General features: G+C 31.1%; 1 long non-coding RNA gene across 2 annotated transcripts; it reads right to left on the reverse strand.

Moving 5' to 3' along the window:
* Positions 1 to 216: 216 nt before the first annotated feature.
* Positions 217 to 5,421, reverse strand: LOC109183608. 2 transcript variants are annotated; one of them, XR_002054576.1, is made up of 5 exons: positions 3,756 to 5,421; positions 1,765 to 2,167; positions 1,625 to 1,666; positions 566 to 790; positions 217 to 477 (listed from the first exon to the last, which is right to left on the reverse strand). It is a non-coding gene; the product is annotated as an uncharacterized LOC109183608 (long non-coding RNA). The 2 variants fall into 2 exon arrangements; XR_002054575.1 differs by having other exon boundaries at positions 1,765 to 2,278.
* Between the last annotated feature and the right edge of the window lie 282 nt (positions 5,422 to 5,703).

Here is a 5,703-nt window from a genome sequence, read left to right on the forward strand (position 1 = left end):
GATATATAGTTATGAATTTATGGATATATCCTACTATTTGAATACGAAAGGAAACCGTCTAATGCCGTTAACTACAATTTGAACGGAATTTTTTTGTTAATGAAACGGCGTCGTTTTGCAACCGTGTGCACCATGCATGGTGCACACGGTAGCACAGCATAACGAAATTATGCTATGGACCCGTGTCCACCATGTGCATGGTTGATGCGATGTACATTAATTCAACAACATCACCCGCCATAACATTGTTGCACTAAAAAGTCCATAAGAGTACCAAACGTTAGAAACAACACAGCATTACTTTTCTTGTTTAAGTATCACAGCCTTAGCGTTCATGAAACCTTTACTGGATGAGAATTGATCCAGCAGACAGCTCTTGGTAGAACCTGATTCAATTTGTTGGGGTGTATCATAACTTGTAACCCATAGACATGGTGCCACACCTGGACTGCTGGCTTCATCTCCAAATTCAGTACACTATAGGTGAAAATCATGAATTAATTGAATAAGTGTGCACTTTTAGAACTTTGAAAATAGATAATTACTTTTGTCTTAAATAACATACATCAGATTCCTCATCATTCTCTTCTTCATCAATGATACTTGAAAACTGATCTTGCTCATCATTTGGATGAGGCACAGTAGGTGGAAACCAATTCATCATCATTAGCTACCTTCAAGACTGGAATTGGTAGATTGGTTTCTTAAATGTTCCATCTTTACATAACTTTGAACACCATAGTCTTATGAGAAGGGATTCCAATTCTATTGGAATCTCAAATTCAGAATCCTAGAACAAAAGTTAATTAGATTTTAGATTACTCACTGATAAGGAAGCATATAAGAACTGAATAGAAGAAGACATGATCAGGTAACACTACTGGAAATTATGAAATTTCCGACCACCTGAAAGTGATATTAAATCAAGTCAAAAGCCTTGTTCCGATCACTTTTGGTATCCGGAAAAACCTTTGTTGCTATTTCCGACCACTTGTTGGCATCAACTTGATTTCAGATCACTTTCAGGTGGTCGGAAATTCCATAATTTCTACTAGTGTAATATTAACATTTCAATATTCAATTAGATTAGTATACTTTCGTTGTCATTTGTATGAAGCGTGCAGATACAGATTTCAAAAATCATTTTAATTCTGTTTGAAAAAAAATCCTTTTTAAAAAAGGGCCTTTATTTCCATTTTTTTTAAACGAAGTTTTTTTTTTTCTTCAAAATATGAAGTCGTGTATTGAAGTATTTGATACTTTAATATTTATAACGTATGCAGATACATATATCAACTAATGGAACATTTGTACAAACTGATAATTTATGAATCAAGTTGTTTTAGTCATACAGTTTTTAATGGACCATTTGTACATTTTAAAAACTTAAAAAATTGATATGAAAAGCAAAGAATGCATTTACAATAGAATTATATAGTCTTACAAAAGCAAAGAAAATCATTCTATTGTAAATACATTCTTATGCAATCTTACAAATCATATATATATATATATATATATATATATATATATATATATATATATATATATATATATATATATTGTTCTTGTTGTATTTGGTTGAGTTATGAAATAGAATTCCAGAGGAAACTAAAATGAATACCTTGCATATATATGATCTTGCCTTCCTCTTGCATCTGGAAATCTGAAATGTAAAGGCTCAGTTTGCAAGAACAAAATAATTAAGATAAAATAGATAAAAGAATAGATAAAGAATCAATATATACCAGTTTCCATATGTACCTTGGTTCACAAAGGAATTGGGAGAGAAAAGTCCATTATGTTTGGCCTCTTTCCATTATTCTTCTCCGTTGTTTAACCATCTGTTGTCTTCTTCTTTTTTTGCAGGCGTGACTGTTAGTGCCTGATCTTCCTCAACATTCTGTCTTCCGCCTCCTCAATCGGTACCGCCATAGAAAAATACACGAATGGTTCTCCTGCAACTTGGAGCCATTTTTTTCGATGATGAACTCGGAGTGGTGGTTATCTTGCAAATTGTGAGGTCTTATTTATAATGTTTGAGTATGATTATTAATCATCTCAGATTTAATTTGAAAACGTTCGGATATCAAAGAGACTATCCATATCCATATCTCGAAAACCAAAGAGACTATCCATAAATGCAAGCGTGCACTCGTCCAAAGACCTATCCACATTTCGAAAACCAAAAAGACTATCCATAAATACAACCGTCCAAAATCAATCAATCATCAATCAATTCCAAAAAGCAGCTTTCCCAGATTCCTCCTTCCAAGTACTAAGAATTAATAAAAATATTTAATCAGAAAAAGGTTATGGCCAAAACGATGTAGTATTTACTGAGCGGGAAAATGCAAAAATTTCATGAAGATATATATATATATATATATATATATATATATATATATATATATATATATATATATATATATATATATATATATATATATATATTTATTTATTTATTTATTTATTTATTTATTTATTTATTTATTTATTTATATATATAGATATAGATTATAATTAAATTATTTATCATTTTTTTCTTATTTATTTTAGTAATAATATAATTACATAAATCGTATTAAATATCAATTTTTAAGGATAATTGTAGACAAACGAATCATATATTATTCAATTAATTGAGTGATACTTTTACCCTAATCTTATAATCAAATAAATGTACATTTTCAAATATTAGTATTGTTTATAATTTATCTTTAATTTTAAATTTTATCGCCTTTACTGAGGCTCGAACTTATAACATCCCTCATAAGAGAGCAACTTAGTACCACTGGACCAAAAGGTTCTTGGATATTATAATTTATAGAATTGTATATCTATTCAAATATTCTTAAATATTATAAAAAATCAATTTTGTGCGCAACGCAATAGTGAAAATACTAGAATTTTAAGAATATTTGGATCAATATAAAATTATATAAATTATAACAACAAATATTATATTGTGCAATATATTTAATATTAAAAATACAACAATATTAAAATTTCTATTCCTATTTTTCTGGCACTACTCAATACTGAATCAACGATATTTAGTTTACTCCAATCTATTTATTCGAATTTCTTATTTACTTTTAATTATTTATAAATAAAATAATTTTTTTTTCCTTTTAAGAGTTGAAGTTATCGGATTTAGATAAAAAACAGTTTGCTTTGGTGGAGTTGGAGAAATTGCTATCTTTGTGGGGGAAAACTTGAAGGACTTTTCAGAAATGCCAATTCCATACGAAACTAGCATAGGTTTGAGTGAAAACATGTTGGTAGCTGAAGAGTTGGCGTATGACAAGGAATCGTTGAAGACAAAGCATGAAACATTGGTAACATAATTGACCGACGAGCAAAAGAATGTTTACGACTCTGTGATGGATGATATTGAGTCTAATGGAGGTGGATTGTTCTTTGTGTATGGTTACAGAAAAACAAGCAAGACGTTCGTGTGGAGACCTTAATCGTCAAAGATAAGGAGCTACGGTGATATTGTTCTGAATGTTGCTTCAAGTGGAATAACATCGTTGCTCTTGCCGGGAGGCAGGACGACGCATTCTAGATTTTTTATACCACTCTCCTTGAACGAAGATTTCATCCCACGTGCAATATATCGCAAGACAGTGACCTTGCTGAACTTATAATAAAGAGCAAATTGATAATATGGGATGAAGCACTAATGACGCACAAACACTATTTTGAGACTTTGGACAAAACCATGAGGGGTCTATTGAGGTTTGCTATACCTGGTAGTGCTGAAAAGACTTTTGGTGGAAACAATAGTTTTGAGCGGCGTTTTTAAACAGATCTTGCCCGTTATTCCAAAAGTAACAAGACCAGTAGTTGTCGGAGCAAATATTAATTATTCATACCTGTGGACAAATTGCAAGGTATTAAGGCTCACCAAGAACTTGAGACTATGGACCTTAGCTTCAGATGAATATAGACAAACGATTGATTGATTTTAAAAATGGATTGCAGACATCGGAGATGTGATTGCAAGGGTTGTATACAGCTGTTCATTTGAGATCGATATTCCGGTACAGTTTTTGTTTAAGTGTAGACACAATCCCATAGCAACTATAGTGGGAAGCACATTCCCAAGCTCGAGATATGACATGCTTGATGAGTCGCAATCAAATTTGTTGGAATCAGGAATTATGATAATGTGAACACAAAATAAGACTTTTTCCCAAATTTTGCATTAAGTAGCACACATAAAATTCATAGTATTCCAAAATGTATAATAATGACCAGTTTTCAAGAAATGGCGACGTTTCTCTTTCAATCTGAAATTATTATTTAACATCTATAAAAGGGAGTACATAGATTTTAAGAAAACATTTTCAACACCACCTATCCACGAATATAGTTAGTATAAGCATTTTCTGAAGACAACATGACGAAAATTACATTTTCAATCACTACTGGGTTGAAGAGGAAGCATCTAAGCCAAAACAAAGGTAAATCTATCTACTAATATGATTATTACACCACTAATGCTTGAAATCACTCTTAGATATATAGCCATATTAGCATGAAAAACAGTCTGGATTTAAAACAATTTCAAAATTTCCAGAAAACAGAGGAATAAGATTGGAAAAACTTATCTCTGTAGCAAATCGCATCACTTTTTCTGGATCCCAACATAGTCCTGACATATATTAACACAAGACTAGACGTCGTTGTTAAATATAAAGTCTGTTTTTAAAATAAATATGAAAATAACATATTGAAAGAAAAAATTAAAAACAAAAAGAAACTTCGCAACCGCGAGTCCACTAAGCTAATGCAGATACTAACATTAGAATACAATTTTTTTTTTTCAAAATCCAGATGCATGTGTTTTCCAATGAATGATTTCATCAGATCTACACTTTAATTGGACTTAGTAGTTAAACGAACCCTTAACTGTTAGGGTTCACCGTATCAGTTAAACAACATAGATAGATAAATCCTAAATATATCATACTTAGATCTGAAACAGTAAAGATGTTACGGTTAGAAATCCTCACCGAATTAGGTAGAAATTGTCAACTAATCTGTAAGCAACCGTGTAGATTTGCACAAATTTAACATGCACTTCACCTGACCTGTATAATCATAGTTAAGCTCCGATCTCTCTCTACGGTCGTATTCCGACGAAGGATAATGTTCACTGGTTTTGACACATATGACATAAAATCGGTGAAGACTGGAAACCTACGGGAAATATGGATTTAACACTCAGAGACGAAGTATTTCTATAACGATCGGCGATTTTTATAGTGAAACAAAATCATCTTCATCGTGAACCATTGGATAGAGAGAGAGAGAGAGAGAGAGAACTGAGAAAATGATAAGCCGGAGGAAGCACCCTCCACTTTTAGAGAGGGAGAGAACTGCTGAAATGAGATTGACCGGACAGGCCACAAGATCATCTTCATCTGTTGTTGTTGTTATTATAATAATAATAATAATAATAATAATAATTATTATTATTATTATTATTATTATTATTATTATTATTGTTATTGTTAATAATTATAATTATAATATTAAAGTGTTAAAACTTTATGGTATATGGTGCTTGACAATTTCTTACATAGTAATCCGTAGTATACATTATATTTATGGTATATACGTATAGTAGTGTGTGTTCATCAAATAGCAAAGTATTAAGTCTCTACTATATATAAAAATAAATACTTATGG

The sequence above is a fragment of the Ipomoea nil genome, unplaced genomic scaffold, assembly GCF_001879475.1.
Source record: "Ipomoea nil cultivar Tokyo-kokei standard unplaced genomic scaffold, Asagao_1.1 scaffold1149, whole genome shotgun sequence".
NCBI lineage: Eukaryota > Viridiplantae > Streptophyta > Magnoliopsida > Solanales > Convolvulaceae > Ipomoea > Ipomoea nil.